This window comes from Stigmatopora argus, chromosome 8, assembly GCF_051989625.1.
Source record: "Stigmatopora argus isolate UIUO_Sarg chromosome 8, RoL_Sarg_1.0, whole genome shotgun sequence".
Taxonomy (NCBI): domain Eukaryota; kingdom Metazoa; phylum Chordata; class Actinopteri; order Syngnathiformes; family Syngnathidae; genus Stigmatopora; species Stigmatopora argus.
The window spans coordinates 1,813,750-1,840,774 of NC_135394.1; the positions used below are offsets into that span (position 1 = coordinate 1,813,750).

Sequence of the window (27,025 nt, forward strand, 5' to 3'; positions counted from 1 at the left end):
CGGGCTCTGAACCCAGTGATCTGAGTTCAAGTCTCGGTGGAACCTGACAAGATATGCTACCTGTAGGAGCTGAAGCACATTCAAAGGCAGCAGTTTCTATTGCGTAAGTACAAACCCTACCCATTCTATTTTGAAGTAGTATTTCTTAGCATTCTGAATTCTCAATCCATTGATCTGAGTTTAACTCCAAGACCAACCTAACATGTTTATGTTACCTGCACCAGCAAATAAACAATGACAAACAGGATTGCTATGCTGTCAGAAAAAAGATTATACAATCTTACTTTAACTTTGTATATCAGGGTTCCATGGTGTAATGGTTAGCACTCTGGACTTTGAATCCAGTGATCCGAGTTCAAGTCCCGGTGGAACCTGACAAGATGTGTTACCTGTAGGAGCTGAAGCACATTCAAGGGTAGCAGTTTCTATTGCGTAAGTGCAAACCCTACCCATCCTATTTTCAAGTAGTATTTCTTAGCATTCTGCATTCTCAGTCCATTGATCTGAGTTTAACTCCAAGACCAACCTAACATGTTGATGTTACCTGCACCAGCAAATAAACAATGACAAACAGGATTTCTACGCTGTCAGAAAATAGATTATACAATCTTACTTTAACTTTGTATATCAGGGTTCCATGGTGTAATGGTTAGCACTCTGGGCTTTGAATCCAGTGATCCGAGCTCAAGTCTCGGTGGAACCTGACATGATACGCTACCTGTAGGAGCTGAAGCACAATCAAAGGCAGCAGTTTCTATTGCGTAAGTACAAAGCCTACCCATCCTATTTTCATGTAGTATTTCTTAGCATTCTTCATTCTCAGTCCATTGATCTGAGTTAACTCCAAGACCAACCTAACATGTTTATGTTACCTGCACCAGCAAATAAACAATGACAAACAGGATTGCTACGCTGTCAGAAAATAGATTATACAATCATATTTTTATCAGGGTTCCATGGTGTAATGGTTAGCACTCTGGGCTCTGAATCCAGTGATCCGAGTTCAAGTCTCGGTGGAACCTGACAAGATATGCTACCTGTAGGAGCTGAAGCACATTCAAAGGCAGCAGTTTCTATTGCGTAAGTGCAAACCCTACCCATCCTATTTTCAAGTAGTATTTCTTAGCATTCTGAATTCTCAATCCATTGATCAGAGTTACACTCCAAGACCAACCTAACATGTTGATGTTACCTGCACCAACAAATAAAAAATGACAAACAGGATTTCTACGCTGTCAGAAAATAGATTATACAATCTTACTTTAAATTTGTATATCAGGGTTCCATGGTGTAATGGTTAGCGCTCTGGACTTTGAATCCAGTGATCCAAGTTCGAGTCTCGGTGGAACCTGACAAGATATGCTACCTGTAGGAGCTGAAGCACATTTAAAGGCAGCAATTTCTATTACGTAAGTACAAAGGCTACCCATCCTATTTTCATGTAGTATTTCTTAGCATTCTGAATTCCCAATCCATTGATCAGAGTTACACTCCAAGACCAACCTAACATGTTGATGTTACCTGCACCAACAAAAAAAAAATGACAAACAGGATTTCTACGCTGTCAGAAAATAGATTATACAATCTTACTTTGAGTGCATATATCAGGGTTCCATGGTGTAATGGTTAGCACTCTGGGCTCTGAATCCAGCAATCTGAGTTCGAGCCTCAGTGGAACCTAACATGCTTTGCAACCTCCATGAACTGAAGCACAGTTAATGTCTGCAGTTACTTTTAAGTGAGTTCAAACACAACCCATGCTATTTTCATGTAGTGTTTCTTACCATTGTGGATTCTGAATCCATTGATGAGTTTAACTCCAAGACCAACCTTACATAATGATGTTACCTGCACCAGCAAATGAACAATACCAAACAGGATTTCTACGCTGTCAGAAAATAGATTATACAATCTTACTTTAACTTTGTGTATCAGGGTTCCATGGTGTAATGGTTAGCACTCTGGACTTTGAATCCAGTGATCCAAGTTCGAGTCTCGGTGGAACCTGACAAGATATGCTACCTGTAGGAGCTGAAGCACATTTAAAGGCAGCAATTTCTATTACGTAAGTACAAAGGCTACCCATCCTATTTTCATGTAGTATTTCTTAGCATTCTGCATTCTCAGTCCATTGATCTGAGTTTAACTCCAAGACCAACCTAACATGTTGATGTTACCTGCACCAGCAAATGAACAATGACAAACAGAATTTCTACGCTGTCAGAAAATAGATTATACAATCATCTTTTGACCAGGGTTCCATGGTGTAATGTTTAGCACTCGGGCTCTGAACCCAGTGATCTGAGTTCAAGTCTCGGTGGAACCTGACCTGATATGCTACATGTAGGAGCTGAAGCACATTCAAAGGCAGCAGTTTCTATTGCGTAAGTACAAACCCTACCCATTCTATTTTGAAGTAGTATTTCTTAGCATTCTGAATTCTCAATCCATTGATCTGAGTTTAACTCCAAGACCAACCTAACATGTTTATGTTACCTGCACCAGCAAATAAACAATGACAAACAGGATTGCTATGCTGTCAGAAAAAAGATTATACAATCTTACTTTAACTTTGTATATCAGGGTTCCATGGTGTAATGGTTAGCACTCTGGACTTTGAATCCAGTGATCCGAGTTCAAGTCCCGGTGGAACCTGACAAGATATGTTACCTGTAGGAGCTGAAGCACATTCAAGGGTAGCAGTTTCTATTGCGTAAGTGCAAACCCTACCCATCCTATTTTCAAGTAGTATTTCTTAGCATTCTGCATTCTCAGTCCATTGATCTGAGTTTAACTCCAAGACCAACCTAACATGTTGATGTTACCTGCACCAGCAAATAAACAATGACAAACAGGATTTCTACGCTGTCAGAAAATAGATTATACAATCTTACTTTAACTTTGTATATCAGGGTTCCATGGTGTAATGGTTAGCACTCTGGGCTTTGAATCCAGTGATCCGAGCTCAAGTCTCGGTGGAACCTGACATGATACGCTACCTGTAGGAGCTGAAGCACAATCAAAGGCAGCAGTTTCTATTGCGTAAGTACAAAGCCTACCCATCCTATTTTCATGTAGTATTTCTTAGCATTCTTCATTCTCAGTCCATTGATCTGAGTTAACTCCAAGACCAACCTAACATGTTTATGTTACCTGCACCAGCAAATAAACAATGACAAACAGGATTGCTACGCTGTCAGAAAATAGATTATACAATCATATTTTTATCAGGGTTCCATGGTGTAATGGTTAGCACTCTGGGCTCTGAATCCAGTGATCCGAGTTCAAGTCTCGGTGGAACCTGACAAGATATGCTACCTGTAGGAGCTGAAGCACATTCAAAGGCAGCAGTTTCTATTGCGTAAGTGCAAACCCTACCCATCCTATTTTCAAGTAGTATTTCTTAGCATTCTGAATTCTCAATCCATTGATCAGAGTTACACTCCAAGACCAACCTAACATGTTGATGTTACCTGCACCAACAAATAAAAAATGACAAACAGGATTTCTACGCTGTCAGAAAATAGATTATACAATATTACTTTGACCTCATATCTCAGGGTTCCATGGTGTAATGGTTAGCACTCTTGGCTCTGAATTTAGCAATCTTAGTTCAAGTATCAGTGGAACCTACCATGCTTTGCAACCTCCATGAACTGAAGCACAGTTAATATCTGCAGTTACTTTTAAGTGAGTTCAAACACAACCCGTGCTATTTTCATGTAGTGTTTCTTACCATTGTGGATTCTGAATCCATTGATGAGTTTAACTCCAAGACCAACCTAACATGTTGATGTTACCTGCACCAGCAAATGAACAATGACAAACAGAATTTCTACGCTCTCAGAAAATAGATTATACAATCATATTTTTAACAGGGTTCCATGGTGTAATGGTTGGCACTCTGGGCTCTGAATCCAGTGATCCGAGTTCAAGTCTCGGTGGAACCTGACAAGATTTGTTACCTGTAGGAGCTGAAGTACATTTAAAGGCAGCAGTTTCTATTGCGTAAGTACAAACCCTACCCATTCTATTTTGAAGTAGTATTTCTTAGCATTCTGAATTCTCAATCCATTGATCAGAATTTAACTCCAAGACCAACCTAACATGTTTATGTTACCTGCACCAGCAAATAAACAATGACAAAAAGGAATTCTACGCTGTCAGAAAATATATTATACAATCTTACTTTAACTTTGTATATCAGGGTTCCGTGGTGTAATGGTTAGCACTCTGGGCTTTGAATCCAGTAATCTGAGATCAAGTCTCAGTGGAACCTGACATGATACGCTACCTGTAGGAGCTGAAGCACAATCAAAGGCAGCAGTTTCTATTGCGTAAGTACAAAGCCTACCTATCCTATTTTCATGTAGTATTTCTTAGCATTCTGCATTCTCAGTCCATTGATCTGAGTTAACTCCAAGACCAACCTAACATGTTTATGTTACCTGCACCAGCAAATAAACAATGACAAACAGGATTGCTACGCTGTCAAAAAATAGATTATACAATCTTACTTTAACTTTGTATATCAGGGTTCCATGGTGTAATGGTTAGCACTCTGGACTCTGAATCCAGTGATCCGAGTTCAAGTCTCGGTGGAACCTGACAAGATATGTTACCTGTAGGAGCTGAAGCACATTCAAGGGCAGCAGTTTCTATTGCGTAAGTGCAAACCCTACCCATCCTATTTTCAAGTAGTATTTCTTAGCATTCTGCATTCTCAGTCCATTGATCTGAGTTTAACTCCAAGACCAACCTAACATGTTGATGTTACCTGCACCAGCAAATGAACAATGACAAACAGAATTTCTACGCTGTCAGAAAATAGATTATACAATCATGTTTTTATCAGGGTTCCATGGTGTAATGGTTAGCACTCTGGGCTCTGAATCCAGTGATCCGAGTTCAAGTCTCGGTGGAACCTGACAAGATATGCTACCTGTAGGAGGTGAAGCACATGCAAAGGCAGCAGTTTCTATTGCGTAAGTGCAAACCCTACCCATTCTATTTTCAAGTAGTATTTCTTAGCATTCTGAATTCTCAATCCATTGATCAGAGTTACACTCCAAGACCAACCTAACATGTTGATGTTACCTGCACCAACAAATAAAAAATGACAAACAGGATTTCTACGCTGTCAGAAAATAGATTATACAATCTTACTTTAAATGCATATATCAGGGTTCCATGGTGTAATGGTTAGCACTCTGGGCTCTGAATCCAGCAATCTGAGTTCAAGTCTCAGTGGAGCCTGACATGCTTTGCAACCTCCATGAACTGAAGCACAGTTAATGTCTGCAGTTACTTTTAAGTGAGTTCAAACACAACCCATGCTATTTTCATGTAGTGTTTCTTACCATTGTGGATTCTGAATCCATTGATGAGTTTAACTCCAAGACCAACCTTACATAATGATGTTAACTGCACCAGCAAATGAACAATACCAAACAGGATTTCTACGCTGTCAGAAAATAGATTATACAATCTTACTTTAACTTTGTATATCAGGGTTCCATGGTGTAATGGTTAGCACTCTGGACTTTGAATCCAGTGATCCAAGTTCAAGTCTCGGTGGAACCTGACAACATATGCTACCTGTAGGAGCTGAAGCGCATTTAAAGGCAGCAATTTCTATTACGTAAGTACAAAGCCTACCCATCCTATTTTCATGTAGTATTTCTTAGCATTCTGCATTCTCAGTCCATTGATCTGAGTTTAACTCCAAGACCAACCTAACATGTTGATGTTACCTGCACCAGCAAATGAACAATGACAAACAGAATTTCTACGCTGTCAGAAAATAGATTATACAATCATATTTTTACCAGGGTTCCATGGTGTAATGGTTAGCACTCTGGGCTCTGAATACAGTGATCCGAGTTCAAGTCTCGGTGGAACCTGACATGATACGCTACCTGTAGGAGCTGAAGTACAATCAAAGGCAGCAGTTTCTATTCTGTAAGTACAAAGCCTACCCATCATATTTTCATGTAATATTTCTTAGCATTCTGCATTCTCAGTCCATTGATCTGAGTTAACTCCAAGACCAACTTAACATGTTGATGTTACCTGCACCAGCAAATGAACAATGACAAACAGAATTTCTACGCTGTCAGAAAATAGATTATACAATCATATTTTTACCAGGGTTCCATGGTGTAATGGTTAGCACTCTGGGCTCTGAATCCAGTGATCCGAGGTCAAGTCTCGGTGGAACCTGACAAGATTTGTTACCTGTAGGAGCTGAAGTACATTTAAAGGCAGCAATTTCTATTACGTAAGTACAAAGGCTACCCATCCTATTTTCATGTAGTATTTCTTAGCATTCTGCATTCTCAGTCCATTGATCTTAGTTCACCTCCAAGACCAACTTAACATGTTGATGTTACCTGCACCAGCAAATGAACAATGACATCCAGGATTTCTACGCTGTCAGAAAATAGATTATACAATCTTACTTTAACTTTGTATATCAGGTTTCCATGGTGTAATGGTTAGCACTCTGGAATTTGGATCCAGTGATCTGAGTTAAGTCCCGGTGGAACCTGACAAGATATGCTACCTGTAGGAGCTGAAGCGCATTCAAAGGCAGCAGTTTCTATTGCGTAAGTGCAAACCCTACCCATCCTATTTTCAAGTAGTATTTCTTAGCATTCTGAATTCTCAATCCATTGATCAGAGTTACACTCCAAGACCAACCTAACATGTTGATTTTACCTGCACCAACAAATAAAAAATGACAAACAGGATTTCTACGCTGTCAGAAAATAGATTATACAATCTTACTTTGACCTCATATATCAGGGTTCCGTGGTGTAATGGTTAGCACTCTGGGCTCTGAATCCAGCAATCTGAGTTCAAGTCTCAGTGGAACCTAACATGCTTTGCAACCTCCATGAACTGAAGCACAGTTAATGTCTGCAGTTACTTTTAAGTGAGTTCAAACACAACCCATGCTATTTTCATGTAGTGTTTCTTACCATTGTGGATTCTGAATCCATTGATGAGTTTAACTCCAAGATCAACCTTACATAATGATGTTACCTGCACCAGCAAATGAACAATACCAAACAGGATTTCTACGCTGTCAGAAAATAGATTATACAATCTTAATTTAACTTTGTATATCAGGGTTCCATGGTGTAATGGTTAGCACTCTGGACTTTGAATCTAGTGATCCAAGTTCAAGTCTCGGTGGAACCTGACAAGATATGCTACCTGTAGGAGCTGAAGCACATTTAAAGGCAGCAATTTCTATTATGTAAGTACAAAGCCTACCCATCCTATTTTCATGTAGTATTTCTTATCATTCTGCATTCTCAGTCCATTGATCTGAGTTAACTCCAAGACCAACCTAACATGTTTATGTTACCTGCACCAGCAAATAAACAATGACAAACAGGATTGGTACGCTGTCAGAAAATAGATTATACAATCTTACTTTAACTTTGTATATCAAGGTTCCATGGTGTAATGGTAAGCACTCTGGACTTTGAATCCAGTGATCCGAGTTCAAGTCTCGGTGGAACCTGACAAGATATGTTACCTGTAGGAGCTGAAGCACATTCAAGGGCAGCAGTTTCTATTGCGTAAGTGCAAACCCTACCCATCCTATTTTCAAGTAGTATTTCTTAGCATTCTGCATTCTCAGTCCATTGATCTGAGTTTAACTCCAAGACCAACCTAACATGTTGATGTTACCTGCACCAGCAAATGAACAATGACAAACAGAATTTCTACGCTGTCAGAAAATAGATTATACAATTATAATTTTATCAGGGTTCCATGGTGTAATGGTTAGCACTCCGGGCTTTGAATCCAGGGATCCGAGTTCAAGTCTCGGTGGAACCTGACAAGATATGCTACCTGTAGGAGCTGAAGCACATTCAAAGGCAGCAGTTTCTATTGCGTAAGTGCAAACCCTACCCATTCTATTTTCAAGTAGTATTTCTTAGCATTCTGAATTCTCAATCCATTGATCAGAGTTACACTCCAAGACCAACCTAACATGTTGATGTTACCTGCACCAACAAATAAAAAATGACAAACAGGATTTCTACGCTGTCAGAAAATAGATTATACAATCTTACTTTGAATGCGTATATCAGGGTTCCATGGTGTAATGCAGGGGTCCCCAAACTTTTTCTTGTGAGGGCCACATAACTTTTCCCTTCTCTGATGGGGGGCCGGTGTCAGTTTGTAACAGAAAAAGCCATGGAACATTAACTTTCTGTTGTGCCATGCACAATCTTCTCCCTTTGCTCTGAAGTTTATGCACGACACCACAACCGTCATTACAGAATCCCACGTCAACATTTTGCAGCACAGTGCTTGGTGGTGAATTTGGCAGTGGACTCGTAGCGGGGCGGTGAGACCCCTTTTTTCCAACTCCCGGTTCATGCGTCCCATTATTAGACCGCGAGTTTCGGCCACCATGCTAGGAGCCCCGTCAGTCGTGATGCTAGCTAGCTTTGACCAGTCCAGGTCCAACTTCTCCATGGTTTGGCACACTTTGTCAAAAATATCCTCTCCCGTTGTAGTCCCTTTGAGACTTTGGAGGGCTGCCAGATCCTCGCAAATCTCAAAGTTTGCGCTAACTCCACGAATAAAAATGAGCAGTTGCGCTGTGTCTTGCACGTCCGTGCTTTCATCCAGTGCTAATGAAAAAAAGTCAAATTATTTCGTCTTCTGCTGCAGCTGGGCATATACATTACTCCCGATTTCTTCAACGCGTCTGGTCATTGTACTCGCCGACAGACTTACGGCATTAAATGCATCTTTCTTCTCGGGACACACCTCCTCCGCGACAGTATCCATACATTTCTTAACAAACTCTCCGTCAGTGAAAGGCTTACCGCTGCTTGCTATCAATTTAGCAACCCAAAAGCTGGCCCGAGCGGATGCCTGGTTCTGCTGAGATAGTAGTCCACTTTTTCGCTTTGAGAGTTTGTCTGCTCGTATTTGGCCTTGCAATCTATCGTACTTGTCTTTGTGACGGGATTCATAGTGTCGGCAAAGATTGTATTCTTTGAATACCGCCACCGTCTCTTGACAAATGAGACAAACAGCCTTTTCTTTGCATTGAACAAAAAAAATAATCGTTTGTCCACTCCAGGTTAAATATCCTGCATTCTGAATCAATTTTTCTCTCACCTAACTTTTTCGCCATTATTCCGTTCTCAAACAGGTTGCAGTTTTAATATGCTTGAATAGTCCGCGATGGTCCCAGGGCTCCGCCCTCACCTGCGATCGTCCAGATGTCTCGGTAACACTGCTCGTGCATGCAACGGTGGACGTGCCCGCATGCATCAACGGGAAACACTCTCCCCGCGCGTGTCACCAAAGAAGCAATGCGAAGCCCCGCTTCACTGGGATGATTTGTGGGCTCAGCAGGGGTGCAATGAACCAAACACAAGATTAAAATGTCCCAGTCTTCAAGGCCAAATAGGAAAAAAAATCCGATAGCGTCTCTGGTATTGTTCAGAAGGCCGGTCCAAATGTGCCAGCGGGCCGCATCCCAAAAAAAAAAAAAATAAAAATAAAAAAAAAAAAAAATTCCGATAGCGTCTCTGGTATTGTTCAGAGGGCCGGTCCAAATGTGCCGGCGGGCCGTATCTGGCCCGCGGGCCGTAGTTTGGTGACCCCTGGTGTAATGGTTAGCACTCTGGGCTCTGAATCCAGCAATCTGAGTTCAAGTCTCAGTGGAGCCTAACATGCTTTGCAACCTCCATGAACTGAAGCACAGTTAATGTCTGCAGTTACTTTTAAGTGAGTTCAAACACAACCCATGCTATTTTCATGTAGTGTTTCTTACCATTGTGGATTCTGAATCCATTGATGAGTTTAACTCCAAGACCAACCTTACATAATGATGTTACCTGCACCAGCAAATGAACAATACCAAACAGGATTTCTACGCTGTCAGAAAATAGATTATACAATCTTACTTTAACTTTGTATATCAGGGTTCCATGGTGTAATGGTTAGCACTTCCTGTAGGAGCTGAAGCGCATTTAAAGGCAGCAATTTCTATTACGTAAGTACAAAGCCTACCCATCCTATTTTCATGTAGTATTTCTTAGCATTCTGCATTCTCAGTCCATTGATCTGAGTTTAACTCCAAGACCAACCTAACATGTTGATGTTACCTGCACCAGCAAATGAACAATGACAAACAGGATTTCTACGCTGTCAGAAAATAGATTATACAATCTTACTTTAAATTTGTATATCAGGGTTCCATGGTGTAATGGTTAGCACTCTGGACTTTGAATCCAGTGATCCGAGTTCAAGCCTCGGTGGAACCTGACAAGATATGCTACCTGTAGGAGCTGAAGCACATTCAAAGGCAGCAGTTTCTATTGCGTAAGTGCAAACCCTACCCATCCTATTTTCAAGTAGTATTTCTTAGCATTCTGAATTCTCAATCCATTGATCAGAGTTACACTCCAAGACCAACCTAACATGTTGATGTTACCTGCACCAACAAATAAAAAATGACAAACAGGATTTCTACGCTGTCAGAAAATAGATTATACAATCTTACTTTGAATGCATATATCAGGGTTCCATGGTGTTATGGTTAGCACTCAGGGCTCTGAATCCAGCAATCTGAGTTCAAGTCTCAGTGGAACCTAACATGCTTTGCAACCTCCATGAACTGAAGCACAGTTAATGTCTGCAGTTACTTTTAAGTGAGTTCAAACACAACCCATGCTATTTTCATGTAGTGTTTCTTACCATTGTGGATTCTGAATCCATTGATGAGTTTAACTCCAAGACCAACCTTACATAATGATGTTACCTGCACCAGCAAATGAACAATACCAAACAGGATTTCTACGCTGTCAGAAAATAGATTATACAATCTTACTTTAACTTTGTATATCAGGGTTCCATGGTGTAATGGTTAGCACTCTGGGCTTTGAATCCAGTGATCCGAGTTCAAGTCTCGGTGGAACCTGACATGATACGCTACCTGTAGGAGCTGAAGCACAAGCAAAGGCAGCAGTTTCTATTGCGTAAGTACAAAGCCTACCCATCCTATTTTCATGTAGTATTTCTTAGCATTCTGCATTCTCAGTCCATTGATCTGAGTTAACTCCAAGACCAACCTAACATGTTTATGTTACCTGCACCAGCAAATAAACAATGACAAACAGGATTGCTACGCTGTCAGAAAATAGATTATACAATCCTACTTTAACTTTGTATATCAGGGTTCCATGGTGTAATGGTTAGCACTCTGGACTTTGAATCCAGTGATCCGAGTTCAAGTCTCGGTGGAACCTGACAAGATATGCTACCTGTAGGAGCTGAAGCACATTCAAAGGCAGCAGTTTCTATTGCGTAAGTGCAAACCCTACCCATCCTATTTTCAAGTAGTATTTCTTAGCATTCTGAATTCTCAATCCATTGATCAGAGTTACACTCCAAGACCAACCTAACATGTTGATGTTACCTGCACCAACAAATAAAAAATGACAAACAGGATTTCTACGCTGTCAGAAAATAGATTATACAATCTTACTTTGAATGCATATATCAGGGTTCCATGGTGTAATGGTTAGCACTCTGGGCTCTGAATCCAGCAATCTGAGTTCAAGTCTCAGTGGAACCTAACATGCTTTGCAACCTCCATGAACTGAAGCACAGTTAATGTCTGCAGTTACTTTTAAGTGAGTTCAAACACAACCCGTGCTATTTTCATGTAGTGTTTCTTACCATTGTGGATTCTGAATCCATTGATGAGTTTAACTCCAAGACCAACCTTACATAATGATGTTACCTGCACCAGCAAATGAACAATACCAAACAGGATTTCTACGCTGTCAGAAAATAGATTATACAATCTTACTTTAACTTTGTATATCAGGGTTCCATGGTGTAATGGTTAGCACTCTGGACTTTGAATCCAGTGATCCAAGTTCAAGTCTCGGTGGAACCTGACAACATATGCTACCTGTAGGAGCTGAAGCACATTTAAAGGCAGCAATTTCTATTATATAAGTACAAAGCCTACCCATCCTATTTTCATGTAGTATTTCTTAGCATTCTGCATTCTCAGTCCATTGATCTGAGTTTAACTCCAAGACCAACCTAACATGTTGATGTTACCTGCACCAGCAAATGAACAATGACAAACAGAATTTCTACGCTGTCAGAAAATAGATTATACAATCATATTTTTATCAGGGTTCCATGGTGTAATGGTTAGCACTCTGGGCTCTGAATCCAGTTATCCGAGTTCAAGTCTCGGTGGAACCTGACAAGATTTGGTACCTGTAGGAGCTGAAGTACATTTAAAGGCAACAGTTTCTATTGCGTAAGTACAAACCCTACCCATCCTATTTTGAAGTAGTATTTCTTAGCATTCTGAATTCTCAATCCATTGATCAGAATTTAACTCCAAGACCAACCTAACATGTCTATGTTACCTGCACCAGCAAATAAACAATGACAAACAGGATTTCTACGCTGTCAGAAAATAGATTATACAATCTTACTTTAACTTTGTATATCAGGGTTCCATGGTGTAATGGTTAGCACTCTGGACTTTGAATCCAGTGATCCGAGTTCAAGTCTCGGTGGAACCTGACAAGATATGCTACCTGTAGGAGCTGAAGCACATTCAAAGGCAGCAGTTTCTATTGCGAAAGTACAAAGCCCACCCATCGTATTTTGATGTTGTATTTCTTAGCATTCTGCATTCTCAGTCCATCGATCTGAGTTAACTCCAAGACCAACCTAACATGTTGATGTTACCTGCACCAACAAATAAAAAATGACAAACAGGATTTCTACGCTGTCAGAAAATAGATTATACAATCTTACTTTGACCGCATATATCAGGGTTCCATGGTGTAATGGTTAGCACTCTGGGCTCTGAATCCAGCAATCTGAGTTCAAGTCTCAGTGGAACCTGACAACATATGCTACCTGTAGGAGCTGAAGCACATTTAAAGGCAGCAATTTCTATTATATAAGTACAAAGCCTACCCATCCTATTTTCATGTAGTATTTCTTAGCATTCTGCATTCTCAGTCCATTGATCTGAGTTTAACTCCAAGACCAACCTAACATGTTGATGTTACCTGCACCAGCAAATGAACAATGACAAACAGAATTTCTACGCTGTCAGAAAATAGATTATACAATCATATTTTTATCAGGGTTCCATGGTGTAATGGTTAGCACTCTGGGCTCTGAATCCAGTTATCCGAGTTCAAGTCTCGGTGGAACCTGACAAGATTTGGTACCTGTAGGAGCTGAAGTACATTTAAAGGCAACAGTTTCTATTGCGTAAGTACAAACCCTACCCATCCTATTTTGAAGTAGTATTTCTTAGCATTCTGAATTCTCAATCCATTGATCAGAATTTAACTCCAAGACCAACCTAACATGTCTATGTTACCTGCACCAGCAAATAAACAATGACAAACAGGATTTCTACGCTGTCAGAAAATAGATTATACAATCTTACTTTAACTTTGTATATCAGGGTTCCATGGTGTAATGGTTAGCACTCTGGACTTTGAATCCAGTGATCCGAGTTCAAGTCTCGGTGGAACCTGACAAGATATGCTACCTGTAGGAGCTGAAGCACATTCAAAGGCAGCAGTTTCTATTGCGAAAGTACAAAGCCCACCCATCGTATTTTGATGTTGTATTTCTTAGCATTCTGCATTCTCAGTCCATCGATCTGAGTTAACTCCAAGACCAACCTAACATGTTGATGTTACCTGCACCAACAAATAAAAAATGACAAACAGGATTTCTACGCTGTCAGAAAATAGATTATACAATCTTACTTTGACCGCATATATCAGGGTTCCATGGTGTAATGGTTAGCACTCTGGGCTCTGAATCCAGCAATCTGAGTTCAAGTCTCAGTGGAACCTAACATGCTTTGCAACCTCCATGAACTGAAGCACAGTTAATGTCTGCAGTTACGTTTAAGTGAGTTCAAACACAACCCATGCTATTTTCATGTAGTGTTTCTTACCATTGTGGATTCTGAATCCATTGATGAGTTTAACTCCAAGACCAACCTTACATAATGATGTTACCTTCACCAGCAAATGAACAATACCAAACAGGATTTCTACGCTGTCAGAAAATAGATTATACAATCTTACTTTAACTTTGTATATCAGCGTTCCATGGTGTAATGGTTAGCACTCCGGACTTTGAATCCAGGGATCCAAGTTCAAGTCTCGGTGGAACCTGACAAGATATGCCACCTGTAGGAGCTGAACCACATTTAAAGGCAGCAATTTCTATTACGTAAGTACAAAGGCTACCCATCCTATTTTCATGTAGTATTTCTTAGCATTCTGCATTCTCAGTCCATTGATCTAAGTTTAACTCCAAGACCAACTTAACATGTTGATGTTACCTGCACCAGCAAATGAACAATGACAAACAGAATTTCTACGCTGTAAGAAAATAGATTATACAATCATAATTTTATCAAGGTTCCATGGTGTAATGGTTAGCACTCTGGGCTCTGAATCCAGTGATCCGAGTTCAAATCTCGGTGGAACCTGACAAGATTTGTTACCTGTAGGAGCTGAAGTACATTTAAAGGCAACAGTTTCTATTGCGTAAGTACAAACCCTACCCATCCTATTTTGAAGTAGTATTTCTTAGCATTCTGAATTCTCAATCCATTGATCAGAATTTAACTCCAAGACCAACCTAACATGTTTATGTTACCTGCACCAGCAAATAAACAATGACAAACAGGATTTCTACGCTGTCAGAAAATAGATTATACAATCTTACTTTAACTTTGTATATCAGGTTTCCATGGTGTAATGGTAAGCACTCTGGAATTTGAATCCAGTGATCCGAGTTCAAGTCTCGGTGGAACCTGACAAGATTTGTTACCTGTAGGAGCTGAAGTACATTTAAAGGCAACAGTTTCTATTGCGTAAGTACAAACCCTACCCATCCTATTTTGAAGTAGTATTTCTTAGCATTCTGAATTCTCAATCCATTGATCAGAATTTAACTCCAAGACCAACCTAACATGTTTATGTTACCTGCACCAGCAAATAAACAATGACAAACAGGATTTCTACGCTGTCAGAAAATAGATTATACAATCTTACTTTAACTTTGTATATCAGGTTTCCATGGTGTAATGATAAGCACTCTGGAATTTGAATCCAGTGATCCGAGTTCAAGTCCCGGTGGAACCTGACAAGATATGCTACCTGTAGGAGCTGAAGCGCATTCAAAGGCAGCAGTTTCTATTGCGTAAGTGCAAACCCTACCCATCCTATTTTCAAAAAGTATTTCTTAGCATTCTGAATTCTCAATCCATTGATCAGAGTTACACTCCAAGACCAACCTAACATGTTGATGTTACCTGCACCAACAAATAAAAAATGACAAACAGGATTTCTACGCTGTCAGAAAATAGATTATACAATCTTACTTTGACCTCATATATCAGGGTTCCGTGGTGTAATGGTTAGCACTCTGGGCTCTGAATCCAGCAATCTGAGTTCAAGTCTCAGTGGAACCTAACATGCTTTTCAACCTCCATGAACTGAAGCACAGTTAATGTCTGCAGTTACTTTTAAGTGAGTTCAATCACAACCCATGCTATTTTCATGTAGTGTTTCTTACCATTGTGGATTCTGAATCCATTGATGAGTTTAACTCCAAGACCAACCTTACATAATGATGTTACCTGCACCAGCAAATGAACAATACCAAACAGGATTTCTATGCTGTCAGAAAATAGATTATACAATCTTACTTTGACTTTGTATATAAGGGTTCCATGGTGTAATGGTTAGCACTCTGGACTTTGAATCTAGTGATCCAAGTTCAAGTCTCGGTGGAACCTGACAAGATATGCTACCTGTAGGAGCTGAAGCACATTTAAAGGCAGCAATTTCTATTATGTAAGTACAAAGCCTACCCATCCTATTTTCATGTAGTATTTCTTAGCATTCTGCATTCTCAGTCCATTGATCTGAGTTTAACTCCAAGACCAACCTAACATGTTGATGTTACCTGCACCAGCAAATGAACAATGACAAACAGAATTTTTACGCTGTCAGAAAATAGATTATACAATCATATATTTACCAGGGTTCCATGGTGTAATGGTTAGCACTCTGGGTTCTGAATCCAGTGATCCGAGTTCAAGTCTTGGTGGAACCTGACATGATATGCTACCTGTAGGAGCTGAAGCACAGTCAAAGGCAGCATTTTCTATTGCGTAAGTACAAAGCCTACCCATCATATTTTCATGTAGTATTTCTTAGCATTCTGCATTCTCAGTCCATTGATCTGAGTTAACTCCAAGACCAACCTAACATGTTGATGTTACCTGCACCAGCTAATGAACAATGACAAACAGAATTTCTACGCTGTCAGAAAATAGATTATACAATCATATTTTTATCAGGGTTCCATGGTGGAATGGTTAGCACTCTGGGCTCTGAATCCAGTGATCCGAGTTCAAGTCTCGGTGGAACCTGACAAGATTTGTTACCTGTAGGAGCTGAAGTACATTTAAAGGCAGCAGTTTCTATTGCGTAAGTACAAACCCTACCCATTCTATTTTGAAGTAGTATTTCTTAGCATTCTGAATTCTCAATCCATTGATCAGAATTTAACTCCAAGACCAACCTAACATGTCTATGTTACCTGCACCAGCAAATAAACAATGACAAACAGGATTTCTACGCTGTCAGAAAATAGATTATACAATCTTACTTTAACTTTGTATATCAGGGTTCCATGGTGTAATGGTTAGCACTCTGGACTTTGAATCCAGTGATCCGAGTTCAAGTCTCGGTGGAACCTGACAAGATATGCTACCTGTAGGAGCTGAAGCACATTCAAAGGCAGCAGTTTCTATTGCGAAAGTACAAAGCCCACCCATCGTATTTTGATGTTGTATTTCTTAGCATTCTGCATTCTCAGTCCATTGATCTGAGTTAACTCCAAGACCAACCTAACATGTTGATGTTACCTGCACCAACAAATAAAAAATGACAAACAGGATTTCTACGCTGTCAGAAAATAGATTATACAATCTTACTTTGACCGCATATATCAGGGTTCCATGGTGTAATGGTTAGCACTCTGGGCTCTGAATCCAGCAATCTGAGTTCAAGTCTCAGTGGAACCTAACATGCTTTGCAACCTCCATGAACTGAAGCACAGTTAATGTCTGCAGTTACTTTTAAGTGAGTTCAAACACAACCCATGCTATTTTCATGTAGTGTTTCTTACCATTGTGGATTCTGAATCCATTGATGAGTTTAACTCCAAGACCAACCTTACATAATGATGTTACCTTCACCAGCAAATGAACAATACCAAACAGGATTTCTACGCTGTCAGAAAATAGATTATACAATCTTACTTTAACTTTGTATATCAGCGTTCCATGGTGTAATGGTTAGCACTCCGGACTTTGAATCCAGGGATCCAAGTTCAAGTCTCGGTGGAACCTGACAAGATATGCCACCTGTAGGAGCTGAACCACATTTAAAGGCAGCAATTTCTATTACGTAAGTACAAAGGCTACCCATCCTATTTTCATGTAGTATTTCTTAGCATTCTGCATTCTCAGTCCATTGATCTAAGTTTAACTCCAAGACCAACTTAACATGTTGATGTTACCTGCACCAGCAAATGAACAATGACAAACAGAATTTCTACGCTGTAAGAAAATAGATTATACAATCATACTTTTATCAAGGTTCCATGGTGTAATGGTTAGCACTCTGGGCTCTGAATCCAGTGATCCGAGTTCAAATCTCGGTGGAACCTGACAAGATTTGTTACCTGTAGGAGCTGAAGTACATTTAAAGGCAACAGTTTCTATTGCGTAAGTACAAACCCTACCCATCCTATTTTGAAGTAGTATTTCTTAGCATTCTGAATTCTCAATCCATTGATCAGAATTTAACTCCAAGACCAACCTAACATGTTTATGTTACCTGCACCAGCAAATAAACAATGACAAACAGGATTTCTACGCTGTCAGAAAATAGATTATACAATCTTACTTTAACTTTGTATATCAGGTTTCCATGGTGTAATGGTAAGCACTCTGGAATTTGAATCCAGTGATCCGAGTTCAAGTCTCGGTGGAACCTGACAAGATTTGTTACCTGTAGGAGCTGAAGTACATTTAAAGGCAACAGTTTCTATTGCGTAAGTACAAACCCTACCCATCCTATTTTGAAGTAGTATTTCTTAGCATTCTGAATTCTCAATCCATTGATCAGAATTTAACTCCAAGACCAACCTAACATGTTTATGTTACCTGCACCAGCAAATAAATAATGACAAACAGGATTTCTACGCTGTCAGAAAATAGATTATACAATCTTACTTTAACTTTGTATATCAGGTTTCCATGGTGTAATGGTAAGCACTCTGGAATTTGAATCCAGTGATCCGAGTTCAAGTCCCGGTGGAACCTGACAAGATATGCTACCTGTAGGAGCTGAAGCGCATTCAAAGGCAGCAGTTTCTATTGCGTAAGTGCAAACCCTACCCATCCTATTTTCAAAAAGTATTTCTTAGCATTCTGAATTCTCAATCCATTGATCAGAGTTACACTCCAAGACCAACCTAACATGTTGATGTTACCTGCACCAACAAATAAAAAATGACAAACAGGATTTCTACGCTGTCAGAAAATAGATTATACAATCTTACTTTGACCTCATATATCAGGGTTCCGTGGTGTAATGGTTAGCACTCTGGGCTCTGAATCCAGCAATCTGAGTTCAAGTCTCAGTGGAACCTAACATGCTTTGCAACCTCCATGAACTGAAGCACAGTTAATGTCTGCAGTTACTTTTAAGTGAGTTCAATCACAACCCATGCTATTTTCATGTAGTGTTTCTTACCATTGTGGATTCTGAATCCATTGATGAGTTTAACTCCAAGACCAACCTTACATAATGATGTTACCTGCACCAGCAAATGAACAATACCAAACAGGATTTCTATGCTGTCAGAAAATAGATTATACAATCTTACTTTGACTTTGTATATAAGGGTTCCATGGTGTAATGGTTAGCACTCTGGACTTTGAATCTAGTGATCCAAGTTCAAGTCTCGGTGGAACCTGACAAGATATGCTACCTGTAGGAGCTGAAGCACATTTAAAGGCAGCAATTTCTATTATGTAAGTACAAAGCCTACCCATCCTATTTTCATGTAGTATTTCTTAGCATTCTGCATTCTCAGTCCATTGATCTGAGTTTAACTCCAAGACCAACCTAACATGTTGATGTTACCTGCACCAGCAAATGAACAATGACAAACAGAATTTTTACGCTGTCAGAAAATAGATTATACAATCATATATTTACCACGGTTCCATGGTGTAATGGTTAGCACTCTGGGCTCTGAATCCAGTGATCCGAGTTCAAGTCTTGGTGGAACCTGACATGATATGCTACCTGTAGGAGCTGAAGCACAGTCAAAGGCAGCATTTTCTATTGCGTAAGTACAAAGCCTACCCATCATATTTTCATGTAGTATTTCTTAGCATTCTGCATTCTCAGTCCATTGATCTGAGTTAACTCCAAGACCAACCTAACATGTTGATGTTACCTGCACCAGCTAATGAACAATGACAAACAGAATTTCTACGCTGTCAGAAAATAGATTATACAATCATATTTTTATCAGGGTTCCATGGTGGAATGGTTAGCACTCTGGGCTCTGAATCCAGTGATCCGAGTTCAAGTCTCGGTGGAACCTGACAAGATTTGTTACCTGTAGGAGCTGAAGTACATTTAAAGGCAGCAGTTTCTATTGCGTAAGTACAAACCCTACCCATTCTATTTTGAAGTAGTATTTCTTAGCATTCTGAATTCTCAATCCATTGATCAGAATTTAACTCCAAGACCAACCTAACATGTTTATGTTACCTGCACCAGCAAATAAACAATGACAAACAGGATTTCTACGCTGTCAGAAAATAGATTATACAATCTTACTTTAACTTTGTATATCAGGTTTCCATGGTGTAATGGTAAGCACTCTGGAATTTGAATCCAGTGATCCGAGTTCAAGTCTCGGTGGAACCTGACAAGATTTGTTACCTGTAGGAGCTGAAGTACATTTAAAGGCAACAGTTTCTATTGCGTAAGTACAAACCCTACCCATCCTATTTTGAAGTAGTATTTCTTAGCATTCTGAATTCTCAATCCATTGATCAGAATTTAACTCCAAGACCAACCTAACATGTTTATGTTACCTGCACCAGCAAATAAACAATGACAAACAGGATTTCTACGCTGTCAGAAAATAGATTATACAATCTTACTTTAACTTTGTATATCAGGTTTCCATGGTGTAATGGTAAGCACTCTGGAATTTGAATCCAGTGATCCGAGTTCAAGTCCCGGTGGAACCTGACAAGATATGCTACCTGTAGGAGCTGAAGCGCATTCAAAGGCAGCAGTTTCTATTGCGTAAGTGCAAACCCTACCCATCCTATTTTCAAAAAGTATTTCTTAGCATTCTGAATTCTCAATCCATTGATCAGAGTTACACTCCAAGACCAACCTAACATGTTGATGTTACCTGCACCAACAAATAAAAAATGACAAACAGGATTTCTACGCTGTCAGAAAATAGATTATACAATCTTACTTTGACCTCATATATCAGGGTTCCGTGGTGTAATGGTTAGCACTCTGGGCTCTGAATCCAGCAATCTGAGTTCAAGTCTCAGTGGAACCTAACATGCTTTGCAACCTCCATGAACTGAAGCACAGTTAATGTCTGCAGTTACTTTTAAGTGAGTTCAAACACAACCCATGCTATTTTCATGTAGTGTTTCTTACCATTGTGGATTCTGAATCCATTGATGAGTTTAACTCCAAGACCAACCTTACATAATGATGTTACCTGCACCAGCAAATGAACAATACCAAACAGGATTTCTATGCTGTCAGAAAATAGATTATACAATCTTACTTTGACTTTGTATATAAGGGTTCCATGGTGTAATGGTTAGCACTCTGGACTTTGAATCTAGTGATCCAAGTTCAAGTCTCGGTGGAACCTGACAAGATATGCTACCTGTAGGAGCTGAAGCACATTTAAAGGCAGCAATTTCTATTATGTAAGTACAAAGCCTACCCATCCTATTTTCATGTAGTATTTCTTAGCATTCTGCATTCTCAGTCCATTGATCTGAGTTTAACTCCAAGACCAACCTAACATGTTGATGTTACCTGCACCAGCAAATGAACAATGACAAACAGAATTTTTACGCTGTCAGAAAATAGATTATACAATCATATATTTACCAGGGTTCCATGGTGTAATGGTTAGCACTCTGGGCTCTGAATCCAGTGATCCGAGTTCAAGTCTTGGTGGAACCTGACATGATATGCTACCTGTAGGAGCTGAAGCACAGTCAAAGGCAGCATTTTCTATTGCGTAAGTACAAAGCCTACCCATCATATTTTCATGTAGTATTTCTTAGCATTCTGCATTCTCAGTCCATTGATCTGAGTTAACTCCAAGACCAACCTAACATGTTGATGTTACCTGCACCAGCTAATGAACAATGACAAACAGAATTTCTACGCTGTCAGAAAATAGATTATACAATCATATTTTTATCAGGGTTCCATGGTGGAATGGTTAGCACTCTGGGCTCTGAATCCAGTGATCCGAGTTCAAGTCTCGGTGGAACCTGACAAGATTTGTTACCTGTAGGAGCTGAAGTACATTTAAAGGCAGCAGTTTCTATTGCGTAAGTACAAACCCTACCCATTCTATTTTGAAGTAGTATTTCTTAGCATTCTGAATTCTCAATCCATTGATCAGAATTTAACTCCAAGACCAACCTAACATGTTTATGTTACCTGCACCAGCAAATAAACAATGACAAACAGGATTTCTACGCTGTCAGAAAATAGATTATACAATCTTACTTTAACTTTGTATATCAGGGTTCCATGGTGTAATGGTTAGCACTCTGGACTTTGAATCCAGTGATCCGAGTTCAAGTCTCGGTGGAACCTGACAAGATATGCTACCTGTAGGAGCTGAAGCACATTCAAAGGCAGCAGTTACTATTGCGTAAGTGCAAACCCTACCCATCCTATTTTCAAGTAGTATTTCTTAGCATTCTGAATTCTCAATCCATTGATCAGAGTTACACTCCAAGACCAACCCAACATGTTGATGTTACCTGCACCAACAAATAAAAAATGACAAACAGGATTTCTACGCTGTCAGAAAATAGATTATACAATCTTACTTTGAATGCATATATCAGGGTTCTATGTTGTGATGGTTAGCACTCTGGGCTCTAAATTTAGCAATCTGAGTTCAAGTCTCAGTGGAACCTAACATGCTTTGCAACCTCCATGAACTGAAGCACAGATAATATCTGCAGTTACTTTTAAGTGAGTTCAAACACAACCCGTGCTATTTTCATGTAGTGTTTCTTACCATTGTGGATTCTGAATCCATTGATGAGTTTAATTCCAAGACCAACCTTACATAATTATGTTTCCTCCACCAGCAAATGAACAATCACAAACAGGATTTCTACGCTGTCAGAAAATAGATTATACAATCTTACTTTAACTTTGTATATCAGGGTTCCATGGTGTAATGGTTAGCACTTCCTGTAGGAGCTGAAGTGCATTTAAAGGCAGCAATTTCTATTACGTAAGTACAAAGCCTACCCATCCTATTTTCATGTAGTATTTCTTAGCATTCTGCATTCTCAGTCCATTGATCTGAGTTTAACTCCAAGACCAACCTAACATGTTGATGTTACCTGCACCAGCAAATGAACAATGACAAACAGAATTTCTACGCTGTCAGAAAATAGATTATACAATCATATTTTTACCAGGGTTCCATGGTGTAATGGTTAGCACTCTGGGCTCTGAATACAGTGATCCGAGTTCAAGTCTCGGTGGAACCAGACATGATACGCTACCTGTAGGAGCTGAAGCACAATCAAAGGCAGCAGTTTCTATTGCGTAAGTACAAAGCCTACCCATCCTATTTTCATGTAGTATTTCTTAGCATTCTGCATTCTCAGTCCATTGATCTGAGTTAACTCCAAGACCAACCTAACATGTTTATGTTACCTGCACCAGCAAATAAACAATGACAAACAGGATTGCTACGCTGTCAGAAAATAGATTATACAATCTTACTTTAACTTTGTATATCAGGGTTCCATGGTGTAATGGTTAGCACTCTGGACTTTGAATCCAGTGATCCGAGTTCAAGTCTCGGTGGAACCTGACAAGATATGTTACCTGTAGGAGCTGAAGCACATTCAAGGGCAGCAGTTTCTATTGCGTAAGTGCAAACCCTACCCATCCTATTTTCAAGTAGTATTTCTTAGCATTCTGAATTCTCAATCCATTGATCAGAGTTACACTCCAAGACCAACCTAACATGTTGATGTTACCTGCACCAACAAATAAAAAATGACAAACAGGATTTCTACGCTGTCAGAAAATAGATTATACAATCTTACTTTGAGTGCATCTAACAGGGTTCCATGGTGTAATGGTTAGCACTCTGGGCTCTGAATCCAGCAATCTGTGTTCAAGTCTCAGTGGAACCTAACATGCTTTGCAACCTCCATGAACTGAAGCACAGTTAATGTCTGCAGTTACTTTTAAGTGAGTTCAAACACAACCCGTGCTATTTTCATGTAGTGTTTCTTACCATTGTGGATTCTGAATCCATTGATGAGTTTAACTCCAAGACCAACCTTACATAATGATGTTACCTGCACCAGCAAATGAACAATACCAAACAGGATTTCTACGCTGTCAGAAAATAGATTATACAATCTTTCTTTAACGTTGTATATCAGGGTTCCATGGTGTAATGGTTAGCACTCTGGGCTCTGAATCCAGTGATCCGAGTTCAAGTCTCGGTGGAACCTGACATGATACGCTACCTGTAGGAGCTGTAGCACAATCAAAGGCAGCAGTTTCTATTGCGTAAGTACAAAGCCTACCCATCATATTTTCATGTAGTATTTCTTAGCATTCTGCATTCTCAGTCCATTGATCTGAGTTAACTCCAAGACCAACCTAACATGTTGATGTTACCTGCACCAGCAAATGAACAATGACAAACAGAATTTCTACGCTGTCAGAAAATAGATTATACAATCATATTTTTATCAGGGTTCCATGGTGTAATGGTTAGCACTCTGGGCTCTGAATCCAGTGATCCGAGTTCAAGTCTCGGTGGAACCTGACAAGATTTGTTACCTGTAGGAGCTGAAGTACATTTAAAGGCAGCAGTTTCTATTGCGTAAGTACAAACCCTACCCATTCTATTTTGAAGTAGTATTTCTTAGCATTCTGAATTCTCAATCCATTGATCAGAATTTAACTCCAAGACCAACCTAACATGTTTATGTTACCTGCACCAGCAAATAAACAATGACAAACAGGATTGCTACGCTGTCAGAAAATAGATTATACAATCTTACTTTAACTTTGTATGTCAGGGTTCCATGGTGTAATGGTTAGCACTCTGGACTTTAAATCCAGTGATCCAAGTTCAAATCTCGGTGGAACCTGACAAGATATGCTACCTGTAGGAGCTGAAGCACATTTAAAGGCAGCAATTTCTATCACGTAAGTACAAAGGCTACCTGTTCTATTTTCATGTAGTATTTCTAAGCATTCTGCATTCTCAGTCCATTGATCTGAGTTTAACTCAGAGACCAACCTAACATGTTGATGTTACCTGCACCAGCAAATGAACAATGACAAACAGAATTTCTACGCTGTCAAAAAATAGATTATACAATCATATTTTTACCAGGGTTCCATGGTGTATTGTTTAGCACTCGGGCTGTGAACCCAGTGATCCGAGTTCAAGTCTCGGTGGAACCTGACAAGATATGTTACCTGTAGGAGCTGAAGCACATTCAAGGGCAGCAGTTTCTATTGCGTAAGTGCAAACCCTACCCATCCTATTTTCAAGTAGTATTTCTTAGCATTCTGCATTCTCAGTCCATTAATCTGAGTTTAACTCCAAGACCAACCTAACATGTTGATGTTACCTGCACCAGCAAATGAACAATGACAAACAGAATTTCTACGCTGTCAGAAAATAGATTATACAATCATTTTTTTATCAGGGTTCCATGGTGTAATGGTTAGCACTCTGGGCTCTGAATCCAGTGATCCAAGTTCAAGTCTCGGTGGAACCTGACAAGATATGCTACCTGTAGGAGCTGAAGCACATTCAAAGGCAGCAGTTTCTATTGCGTAAGTGCAAACCCTACCCATTCTATTTTCAAGTAGTATTTCTTAGCATTCTGAATTCTCAATCCATTGATCAGAGTTACACTCCAAGACCAACCCAACATGTTGATGTTACCTGCACCAACAAATAAAAAATGACAAACAGGATTTCTACGCTGTCAGAAAATAGATTATACAATCTTACTTTGAATGCATATATCAGGGTTCCATGGTGTAATGGTTAGCACTCTGGGCTCTGAATCCAGCAATCTGCGTTCAAGTCTCAGTGGAACCTAACATGCTTTGCAACCTCCATGAACTGAAGCACAGTTAATGTCTGCAGTTACTTTTAAGTGAGTTCAAACACAACCCGTGCTATTTTCATGTAGTGTTTCTTACCATTGTGGATTCTGAATCCATTGATGAGTTTAACTCCAAGACCAACCTTACATAATGATGTTACCTGCACCAGCAAATGAACAATACCAAACAGGATTTCTACGCTGTCAGAAAATAGATTATAAAATCTTTCTTTAACGTTGTATATCAGGGTTCCATGGTGTAATGGTTAGCACTCTGGGCTCTGAATCCAGTGATCCGAGTTCAAGTCTCGGTGGAACCTGACATGATACGCTACCTGTAGGAGCTGAAGCACAATCAAAGGCAGCAGTTTCTATTGCGTAAGTACAAAGCCTACCCATCATATTTTCATGTAGTATTTCTTAGCATTCTGCATTCTCAGTCCATTGATCTGAGTTAACTCCAAGACCAACCTAACATGTTGATGTTACCTGCACCAGCAAATGAACAATGACAAACAGAATTTCTACGCTGTCAGAAAATAGATTATACAATCATATTTTTATCAGGGTTCCATGGTGTAATGGTTAGCACTCTGGGCTCTGAATCCAGTGATCCGAGTTCAAGTCTCGGTGGAACCTGACATGATACGCTACCTGTAGGAGCTGAAGCACATTTGAAGGCAGCAATTTCTATTACGTAAGTGCAAAGGCTACCCATCCTATTTTCATGTAGTATTTCTTAGCATTCTGCATTCTCAGTCCATTGATCTGAGTTTAACTCCAAGACCAACCTAACATGTTGATGTTACCTGCACCAGCAAATGAACAATGACAAACAGAATTTCTACGCTGTCAGAAAATAGATTATACAATCATAATTTTAACAGGGTTCCATGGTGTAATGGTTAGCACTCTGGGCTCTGAATCCAGTGATCCGAGTTGAAGTCTCGGTGGAACCTGACAAGATTTGTTACCTGTAGGAGCTGAAGTACATTTAAAGGCAGCAGTTTCTATTACGTAAGTACAAACCCTACCCATTCTATTTTGAAGTAGTATTTCTTAGCATTCTGAATTCTCAATCCATTGATCAGAATTTAACTTTAAGACCAACCTAACATGTTTATGTTACCTGCACCAGCAAATGAATAATGACAAACAGAATTTCTACGCTGTCAGAAAATCGATTATACAATCATATTTTTATCAGGGTTCCATGGTGTAATGGTTAGCACTCTGGGCTCTGAATCCAGTGATCCGAGTTCAAGTCTTGGTGGAACCTGACAAGATATGCTACCTGTAGGAGCTGAAGCACATTCAAAGGCAGCAGTTTCTATTGCGAAAGTGCAAACCCTACCCATCCTATTTTCAAGTAGTATTTCTTAGCATTCTGAATTCTCAATCCATTGATCAGAGTTACACTCCAAGACCAACCTAACATGTTGATGTTACCTGCACCAA

The 27,025-nt window shown here is 39.6% G+C and overlaps 61 non-coding genes across 61 annotated transcripts; all 61 read left to right on the forward strand.

The window, feature by feature from the left end:
• The first annotated feature begins 302 nt into the window (after positions 1-302).
• trnaq-uug (transfer RNA glutamine (anticodon UUG)) lies at positions 303-374 on the forward strand. The gene has a single exon. It is a non-coding gene; the product is annotated as a tRNA-Gln (tRNA).
• Positions 375-631: 257 nt separating this feature from the next.
• trnaq-uug (transfer RNA glutamine (anticodon UUG)) lies at positions 632-703 on the forward strand. Its single transcript has one exon. It is a non-coding gene; the product is annotated as a tRNA-Gln (tRNA).
• A 247-nt stretch (positions 704-950) lies between these two features.
• On the forward strand, positions 951-1,022 carry trnaq-cug (transfer RNA glutamine (anticodon CUG)). The gene has a single exon. It is a non-coding gene; the product is annotated as a tRNA-Gln (tRNA).
• Positions 1,023-1,279: 257 nt separating this feature from the next.
• trnaq-uug (transfer RNA glutamine (anticodon UUG)) lies at positions 1,280-1,351 on the forward strand. The gene has a single exon. It is a non-coding gene; the product is annotated as a tRNA-Gln (tRNA).
• Positions 1,352-1,608: 257 nt separating this feature from the next.
• Positions 1,609-1,680, forward strand: trnaq-cug (transfer RNA glutamine (anticodon CUG)). The gene has a single exon. It is a non-coding gene; the product is annotated as a tRNA-Gln (tRNA).
• A 255-nt stretch (positions 1,681-1,935) lies between these two features.
• trnaq-uug (transfer RNA glutamine (anticodon UUG)) lies at positions 1,936-2,007 on the forward strand. The gene has a single exon. It is a non-coding gene; the product is annotated as a tRNA-Gln (tRNA).
• A 576-nt stretch (positions 2,008-2,583) lies between these two features.
• Positions 2,584-2,655, forward strand: trnaq-uug (transfer RNA glutamine (anticodon UUG)). The gene has a single exon. It is a non-coding gene; the product is annotated as a tRNA-Gln (tRNA).
• Positions 2,656-2,912: 257 nt separating this feature from the next.
• trnaq-uug (transfer RNA glutamine (anticodon UUG)) lies at positions 2,913-2,984 on the forward strand. The gene has a single exon. It is a non-coding gene; the product is annotated as a tRNA-Gln (tRNA).
• A 247-nt stretch (positions 2,985-3,231) lies between these two features.
• trnaq-cug (transfer RNA glutamine (anticodon CUG)) lies at positions 3,232-3,303 on the forward strand. Its single transcript has one exon. It is a non-coding gene; the product is annotated as a tRNA-Gln (tRNA).
• Positions 3,304-3,878: 575 nt separating this feature from the next.
• Positions 3,879-3,950, forward strand: trnaq-cug (transfer RNA glutamine (anticodon CUG)). Its single transcript has one exon. It is a non-coding gene; the product is annotated as a tRNA-Gln (tRNA).
• A 257-nt stretch (positions 3,951-4,207) lies between these two features.
• Positions 4,208-4,279, forward strand: trnaq-uug (transfer RNA glutamine (anticodon UUG)). Its single transcript has one exon. It is a non-coding gene; the product is annotated as a tRNA-Gln (tRNA).
• A 256-nt stretch (positions 4,280-4,535) lies between these two features.
• Positions 4,536-4,607, forward strand: trnaq-cug (transfer RNA glutamine (anticodon CUG)). The gene has a single exon. It is a non-coding gene; the product is annotated as a tRNA-Gln (tRNA).
• Positions 4,608-4,855: 248 nt separating this feature from the next.
• On the forward strand, positions 4,856-4,927 carry trnaq-cug (transfer RNA glutamine (anticodon CUG)). The gene has a single exon. It is a non-coding gene; the product is annotated as a tRNA-Gln (tRNA).
• A 257-nt stretch (positions 4,928-5,184) lies between these two features.
• Positions 5,185-5,256, forward strand: trnaq-cug (transfer RNA glutamine (anticodon CUG)). The gene has a single exon. It is a non-coding gene; the product is annotated as a tRNA-Gln (tRNA).
• A 255-nt stretch (positions 5,257-5,511) lies between these two features.
• Positions 5,512-5,583, forward strand: trnaq-uug (transfer RNA glutamine (anticodon UUG)). Its single transcript has one exon. It is a non-coding gene; the product is annotated as a tRNA-Gln (tRNA).
• Positions 5,584-5,831: 248 nt separating this feature from the next.
• trnaq-cug (transfer RNA glutamine (anticodon CUG)) lies at positions 5,832-5,903 on the forward strand. Its single transcript has one exon. It is a non-coding gene; the product is annotated as a tRNA-Gln (tRNA).
• Positions 5,904-6,150: 247 nt separating this feature from the next.
• On the forward strand, positions 6,151-6,222 carry trnaq-cug (transfer RNA glutamine (anticodon CUG)). Its single transcript has one exon. It is a non-coding gene; the product is annotated as a tRNA-Gln (tRNA).
• A 585-nt stretch (positions 6,223-6,807) lies between these two features.
• trnaq-cug (transfer RNA glutamine (anticodon CUG)) lies at positions 6,808-6,879 on the forward strand. Its single transcript has one exon. It is a non-coding gene; the product is annotated as a tRNA-Gln (tRNA).
• A 255-nt stretch (positions 6,880-7,134) lies between these two features.
• On the forward strand, positions 7,135-7,206 carry trnaq-uug (transfer RNA glutamine (anticodon UUG)). The gene has a single exon. It is a non-coding gene; the product is annotated as a tRNA-Gln (tRNA).
• Positions 7,207-7,462: 256 nt separating this feature from the next.
• trnaq-uug (transfer RNA glutamine (anticodon UUG)) lies at positions 7,463-7,534 on the forward strand. The gene has a single exon. It is a non-coding gene; the product is annotated as a tRNA-Gln (tRNA).
• Positions 7,535-7,782: 248 nt separating this feature from the next.
• Positions 7,783-7,854, forward strand: trnaq-uug (transfer RNA glutamine (anticodon UUG)). The gene has a single exon. It is a non-coding gene; the product is annotated as a tRNA-Gln (tRNA).
• A 2,384-nt stretch (positions 7,855-10,238) lies between these two features.
• Positions 10,239-10,310, forward strand: trnaq-uug (transfer RNA glutamine (anticodon UUG)). Its single transcript has one exon. It is a non-coding gene; the product is annotated as a tRNA-Gln (tRNA).
• Positions 10,311-10,894: 584 nt separating this feature from the next.
• Positions 10,895-10,966, forward strand: trnaq-uug (transfer RNA glutamine (anticodon UUG)). The gene has a single exon. It is a non-coding gene; the product is annotated as a tRNA-Gln (tRNA).
• A 256-nt stretch (positions 10,967-11,222) lies between these two features.
• trnaq-uug (transfer RNA glutamine (anticodon UUG)) lies at positions 11,223-11,294 on the forward strand. The gene has a single exon. It is a non-coding gene; the product is annotated as a tRNA-Gln (tRNA).
• Positions 11,295-11,551: 257 nt separating this feature from the next.
• On the forward strand, positions 11,552-11,623 carry trnaq-cug (transfer RNA glutamine (anticodon CUG)). The gene has a single exon. It is a non-coding gene; the product is annotated as a tRNA-Gln (tRNA).
• Positions 11,624-11,878: 255 nt separating this feature from the next.
• trnaq-uug (transfer RNA glutamine (anticodon UUG)) lies at positions 11,879-11,950 on the forward strand. The gene has a single exon. It is a non-coding gene; the product is annotated as a tRNA-Gln (tRNA).
• A 248-nt stretch (positions 11,951-12,198) lies between these two features.
• On the forward strand, positions 12,199-12,270 carry trnaq-cug (transfer RNA glutamine (anticodon CUG)). The gene has a single exon. It is a non-coding gene; the product is annotated as a tRNA-Gln (tRNA).
• A 257-nt stretch (positions 12,271-12,527) lies between these two features.
• Positions 12,528-12,599, forward strand: trnaq-uug (transfer RNA glutamine (anticodon UUG)). The gene has a single exon. It is a non-coding gene; the product is annotated as a tRNA-Gln (tRNA).
• A 256-nt stretch (positions 12,600-12,855) lies between these two features.
• trnaq-cug (transfer RNA glutamine (anticodon CUG)) lies at positions 12,856-12,927 on the forward strand. Its single transcript has one exon. It is a non-coding gene; the product is annotated as a tRNA-Gln (tRNA).
• Positions 12,928-13,175: 248 nt separating this feature from the next.
• On the forward strand, positions 13,176-13,247 carry trnaq-cug (transfer RNA glutamine (anticodon CUG)). The gene has a single exon. It is a non-coding gene; the product is annotated as a tRNA-Gln (tRNA).
• Positions 13,248-13,504: 257 nt separating this feature from the next.
• Positions 13,505-13,576, forward strand: trnaq-uug (transfer RNA glutamine (anticodon UUG)). The gene has a single exon. It is a non-coding gene; the product is annotated as a tRNA-Gln (tRNA).
• Positions 13,577-13,832: 256 nt separating this feature from the next.
• trnaq-cug (transfer RNA glutamine (anticodon CUG)) lies at positions 13,833-13,904 on the forward strand. The gene has a single exon. It is a non-coding gene; the product is annotated as a tRNA-Gln (tRNA).
• Positions 13,905-14,479: 575 nt separating this feature from the next.
• On the forward strand, positions 14,480-14,551 carry trnaq-cug (transfer RNA glutamine (anticodon CUG)). The gene has a single exon. It is a non-coding gene; the product is annotated as a tRNA-Gln (tRNA).
• Positions 14,552-14,807: 256 nt separating this feature from the next.
• trnaq-uug (transfer RNA glutamine (anticodon UUG)) lies at positions 14,808-14,880 on the forward strand. Its single transcript has one exon. It is a non-coding gene; the product is annotated as a tRNA-Gln (tRNA).
• A 586-nt stretch (positions 14,881-15,466) lies between these two features.
• trnaq-cug (transfer RNA glutamine (anticodon CUG)) lies at positions 15,467-15,538 on the forward strand. The gene has a single exon. It is a non-coding gene; the product is annotated as a tRNA-Gln (tRNA).
• Positions 15,539-15,793: 255 nt separating this feature from the next.
• Positions 15,794-15,865, forward strand: trnaq-uug (transfer RNA glutamine (anticodon UUG)). Its single transcript has one exon. It is a non-coding gene; the product is annotated as a tRNA-Gln (tRNA).
• A 248-nt stretch (positions 15,866-16,113) lies between these two features.
• Positions 16,114-16,185, forward strand: trnaq-cug (transfer RNA glutamine (anticodon CUG)). Its single transcript has one exon. It is a non-coding gene; the product is annotated as a tRNA-Gln (tRNA).
• A 247-nt stretch (positions 16,186-16,432) lies between these two features.
• On the forward strand, positions 16,433-16,504 carry trnaq-cug (transfer RNA glutamine (anticodon CUG)). Its single transcript has one exon. It is a non-coding gene; the product is annotated as a tRNA-Gln (tRNA).
• A 257-nt stretch (positions 16,505-16,761) lies between these two features.
• trnaq-uug (transfer RNA glutamine (anticodon UUG)) lies at positions 16,762-16,833 on the forward strand. The gene has a single exon. It is a non-coding gene; the product is annotated as a tRNA-Gln (tRNA).
• A 256-nt stretch (positions 16,834-17,089) lies between these two features.
• Positions 17,090-17,161, forward strand: trnaq-cug (transfer RNA glutamine (anticodon CUG)). The gene has a single exon. It is a non-coding gene; the product is annotated as a tRNA-Gln (tRNA).
• Positions 17,162-17,736: 575 nt separating this feature from the next.
• Positions 17,737-17,808, forward strand: trnaq-cug (transfer RNA glutamine (anticodon CUG)). The gene has a single exon. It is a non-coding gene; the product is annotated as a tRNA-Gln (tRNA).
• A 256-nt stretch (positions 17,809-18,064) lies between these two features.
• Positions 18,065-18,137, forward strand: trnaq-uug (transfer RNA glutamine (anticodon UUG)). Its single transcript has one exon. It is a non-coding gene; the product is annotated as a tRNA-Gln (tRNA).
• Positions 18,138-18,723: 586 nt separating this feature from the next.
• trnaq-cug (transfer RNA glutamine (anticodon CUG)) lies at positions 18,724-18,795 on the forward strand. Its single transcript has one exon. It is a non-coding gene; the product is annotated as a tRNA-Gln (tRNA).
• Positions 18,796-19,050: 255 nt separating this feature from the next.
• Positions 19,051-19,122, forward strand: trnaq-uug (transfer RNA glutamine (anticodon UUG)). Its single transcript has one exon. It is a non-coding gene; the product is annotated as a tRNA-Gln (tRNA).
• A 248-nt stretch (positions 19,123-19,370) lies between these two features.
• On the forward strand, positions 19,371-19,442 carry trnaq-cug (transfer RNA glutamine (anticodon CUG)). The gene has a single exon. It is a non-coding gene; the product is annotated as a tRNA-Gln (tRNA).
• A 247-nt stretch (positions 19,443-19,689) lies between these two features.
• On the forward strand, positions 19,690-19,761 carry trnaq-cug (transfer RNA glutamine (anticodon CUG)). Its single transcript has one exon. It is a non-coding gene; the product is annotated as a tRNA-Gln (tRNA).
• Positions 19,762-20,017: 256 nt separating this feature from the next.
• On the forward strand, positions 20,018-20,090 carry trnaq-uug (transfer RNA glutamine (anticodon UUG)). Its single transcript has one exon. It is a non-coding gene; the product is annotated as a tRNA-Gln (tRNA).
• A 586-nt stretch (positions 20,091-20,676) lies between these two features.
• trnaq-cug (transfer RNA glutamine (anticodon CUG)) lies at positions 20,677-20,748 on the forward strand. The gene has a single exon. It is a non-coding gene; the product is annotated as a tRNA-Gln (tRNA).
• A 255-nt stretch (positions 20,749-21,003) lies between these two features.
• On the forward strand, positions 21,004-21,075 carry trnaq-uug (transfer RNA glutamine (anticodon UUG)). Its single transcript has one exon. It is a non-coding gene; the product is annotated as a tRNA-Gln (tRNA).
• A 248-nt stretch (positions 21,076-21,323) lies between these two features.
• Positions 21,324-21,395, forward strand: trnaq-cug (transfer RNA glutamine (anticodon CUG)). Its single transcript has one exon. It is a non-coding gene; the product is annotated as a tRNA-Gln (tRNA).
• Positions 21,396-21,642: 247 nt separating this feature from the next.
• On the forward strand, positions 21,643-21,714 carry trnaq-cug (transfer RNA glutamine (anticodon CUG)). The gene has a single exon. It is a non-coding gene; the product is annotated as a tRNA-Gln (tRNA).
• A 257-nt stretch (positions 21,715-21,971) lies between these two features.
• On the forward strand, positions 21,972-22,043 carry trnaq-uug (transfer RNA glutamine (anticodon UUG)). The gene has a single exon. It is a non-coding gene; the product is annotated as a tRNA-Gln (tRNA).
• An 845-nt stretch (positions 22,044-22,888) lies between these two features.
• trnaq-cug (transfer RNA glutamine (anticodon CUG)) lies at positions 22,889-22,960 on the forward strand. Its single transcript has one exon. It is a non-coding gene; the product is annotated as a tRNA-Gln (tRNA).
• A 256-nt stretch (positions 22,961-23,216) lies between these two features.
• On the forward strand, positions 23,217-23,288 carry trnaq-uug (transfer RNA glutamine (anticodon UUG)). Its single transcript has one exon. It is a non-coding gene; the product is annotated as a tRNA-Gln (tRNA).
• Positions 23,289-23,872: 584 nt separating this feature from the next.
• trnaq-cug (transfer RNA glutamine (anticodon CUG)) lies at positions 23,873-23,944 on the forward strand. Its single transcript has one exon. It is a non-coding gene; the product is annotated as a tRNA-Gln (tRNA).
• A 247-nt stretch (positions 23,945-24,191) lies between these two features.
• trnaq-cug (transfer RNA glutamine (anticodon CUG)) lies at positions 24,192-24,263 on the forward strand. The gene has a single exon. It is a non-coding gene; the product is annotated as a tRNA-Gln (tRNA).
• An 896-nt stretch (positions 24,264-25,159) lies between these two features.
• Positions 25,160-25,231, forward strand: trnaq-cug (transfer RNA glutamine (anticodon CUG)). Its single transcript has one exon. It is a non-coding gene; the product is annotated as a tRNA-Gln (tRNA).
• A 584-nt stretch (positions 25,232-25,815) lies between these two features.
• Positions 25,816-25,887, forward strand: trnaq-cug (transfer RNA glutamine (anticodon CUG)). Its single transcript has one exon. It is a non-coding gene; the product is annotated as a tRNA-Gln (tRNA).
• Positions 25,888-26,134: 247 nt separating this feature from the next.
• Positions 26,135-26,206, forward strand: trnaq-cug (transfer RNA glutamine (anticodon CUG)). Its single transcript has one exon. It is a non-coding gene; the product is annotated as a tRNA-Gln (tRNA).
• Positions 26,207-26,454: 248 nt separating this feature from the next.
• Positions 26,455-26,526, forward strand: trnaq-cug (transfer RNA glutamine (anticodon CUG)). The gene has a single exon. It is a non-coding gene; the product is annotated as a tRNA-Gln (tRNA).
• Positions 26,527-26,774: 248 nt separating this feature from the next.
• Positions 26,775-26,846, forward strand: trnaq-cug (transfer RNA glutamine (anticodon CUG)). Its single transcript has one exon. It is a non-coding gene; the product is annotated as a tRNA-Gln (tRNA).
• Positions 26,847-27,025: the final 179 nt, after the last annotated feature.